Source organism: Rana temporaria, chromosome 3, assembly GCF_905171775.1.
Source record: "Rana temporaria chromosome 3, aRanTem1.1, whole genome shotgun sequence".
In the NCBI taxonomy this organism is placed as follows: domain Eukaryota; kingdom Metazoa; phylum Chordata; class Amphibia; order Anura; family Ranidae; genus Rana; species Rana temporaria.
Genome location: NC_053491.1, coordinates 318946210 through 318949058, shown reverse-complemented (window position 1 = coordinate 318949058; position 2849 = coordinate 318946210). Strand labels below are relative to the sequence as shown.

Genomic DNA, 2849 nt, shown 5'->3' with positions numbered 1-2849 from the left:
ACAAAATGTAGACTTGCAAGGTCAAACAAACAACACACAATCAAGCAAGGCAAACCAATAGAAATCAAGTACTAGTTTCAAAGCATCTTTGTGCAAGAACTTGCATGTGTTTGTGTGGGTGTTTTTAGATGCATGTGTGGCAAAAGCTGACACTTTTAGCATGTTATTTACAGATATATTTTTTACAGTGGAAGCATAATGTGTGTGTCTTTCTGTCCTTATTGCTGGGGCATACCTGACACCTCTTTCTTTTAGTATCAGATGGCATCACTGGAGTTGTGGCTGTGGCTGTGCTGGTTGATGTTGAGGCAAGGCTAGATGATGATGAGGATGCTGGCACTGATTCTCTTTGTGTTGTTGATGGTGTGGATGGAGTGCTTGATTAACTCTGCATCTGTCTGATCGCGGCTGCAGCGATTGGATCTCGAGACACCCGTTTCCTTTGCTCAATGTGTGCCTTGACAAGGGAACTTCCTAGCTCCTCGAGAAATATTCTCTGCTTGTTATTTTTTTTTGTGTTCCAACCTGGGTGGATGTGGGTCCATAACACAAATGCATTGTATGCAGACACATCTAGGATGTTAGAAAACACAGCCATCGGCCATCTCCTGGTCATTCGCTGACAAGTATAGGTAGCAGTCAGCTTGTCCAGGTTGTCCACTCCTCCTTTGTTTTTATTGTAATCCAGGATAATTGTGGGTTTTTTGTCACTTCTTGATGACACAGCTGCGTCTTTGTGAAAAGTGGACATAAGTATCACATTTTTAATTTTTTTTGGACAATATGAAACAGTGGTGGTGTCTGTAAAAGCAAATTTTGAAGAAAGTGGAGCTATGTCCTTCACCTGCAAAATTTCAGTGTGCAGCTCAGGTTTATTTGTTTGTATTGTGCCTACCATGGTGAGTTTCCTCCTGAGAAGTTCTTGTCCAAGGTCATAGCTGGTAAAAAAATTGTCACACGTGATATTGTGACCCCACGGTCGAGTAGTCAAATCAAGGACTACACGTTGTCATTGTTTTTTCTCAGGGATGCCACTTTCGGGTTTGCCGGTGTAAATCTGTAGGTTCCATGCATAGCTTGTTTTTGCATCACAGGCTGCCCAGATTTTTATGACGTATTTGCCTGGCTTACTGGGCATATACTGCCGGAAGGGGCAATTTCCACGGAAAGGGATCAAACGTTCATCTACTGTTACCAGAGGCCCAGGGTTAAACATTAGTGGAAGGAGCTGAACCCATTTCTCCCAGACATCCCTTATGGGAGCAAGCTTGTCAGATTTTGATCTAGTATCTCTGTTGTCAAATCTGAAAACTCTTGATATGATTCGAAAGGTGTGAAGTGACATTGTTGCTGGGAATATATATCTGCCTCTTGACTTGTCCCAGAGACTATCAGTGGCCTCATTATAGGATTTGTACACTCCAGCAAGAAGAACACCAATATAAGCATCTAGGCATTCCTCATTTATGTCATTCCACATGTTGCCATGGAATTTTTTTCCTTCAAGGTTTGTCATTGCAATGATCACTTTTTTTAGTAACAATGGCATGAACAGTTCAAAACATGTTTTGATGTCACTTACTCTCGTCATAGCAAACCTTGTGATCCCAGGGGTCATTTTGATTACATCTGCAGCAGCTTCCCTGCCATGTAAGTCAGGAGGTTCTGAACTCCAACAGATCTTACCACTTTTGGATTTGAATGTTTCAGCAGGAACAGCAGCAGGTTCAGCACTGGTGGCCTCCTAATCAGACTCATCAGATGTGTCTGTGTATTCTGGTTGATACTCTACTTCATCTTCTGCCTCAGAAACCTGCTCATCCATATCGCTATGCTGCTCTGTGTTCTCTGCCTCATTTTCATCCAAGATATAATCCAGTATTTGGCTTCCTGTAAATCTTCTCACTATTGCATGCTGCATATTGGAGATGATTACTCTGCAAGTCAGCAACTCTGAAATGTATTGGTCCTATGTTTCTTTACTTTATTTAGAGAAGCAGACAAGCAGGCAAAGAGATAGGCCCGGGTCGGTTCTGACCCTAACACAAGAGGAGGGTTAAAGGTAAAATGTGAGGAGTAAATAAGAAGTGGTCACAGTGACCTTGCTGGGTGGTCAAATTGAACAGAATGAGGTCCTGGCTGATCTCAGACATAGACCCCCGTGGCAGTGGGCATGTCCCCGTCATCACCATGCTAACACTGGAAATAAGGGATGTAAGAAACCATCCCGCATCCAGCGCAAGTGCTGGAAGCGGGCCACCATCATGAGGTGGAAATAGTAGTCCCAGTGTTGCAAAGCCAAAAGATGCCACGGATCAGCCATATGAACATGGCGCCAATGCTCCACATGACCACCCCCCCTCCCCCACATTCCGGTTGTGGAGAAGGAGGTTTTAAACGATGCATCGTAGCCTCAGGACACACAAGCTAGGCAAGACCCCCACCTCCTCCCTGGGTAATGGGTTGAAAATGGAAAAATGTGGTAGAGAAAAACCTACAAGGCTATAAAGGGTGCTCAGTAAATGTAATGAGGACATGAAAAAAAGGGCATGTAGTCATATTCTACCTATAAACAAGTATTTTTTTGAAGGTACATAGATATGAGATAGCCACCAATCTCCTAAACTGGAATACATTACTTATTGCAACAATAATGATTAAAGCCTATCTTTCACCTATGTTAGTGACACTTAAAGGGGTTGTATGGGTTCAATTTAGAAAACAAACAAAAAACAAACATGTTATACTTACCTCCACTGTGCAGTTCGTTCACATGACTGCTGATTGCTCAGTTATCAGTCAGCTCTGAGTATATAGTAGCGTCTGTCAGTCACATCTCACCTCTCTGC

General features: G+C 43.0%; 1 pseudogene; it reads right to left on the bottom strand.

Moving 5' to 3' along the window:
- Window positions 1-382: 382 nt before the first annotated feature.
- Window positions 383-1921, bottom strand: LOC120930482 (annotated as a pseudogene).
- Window positions 1922-2849: the final 928 nt, after the last annotated feature.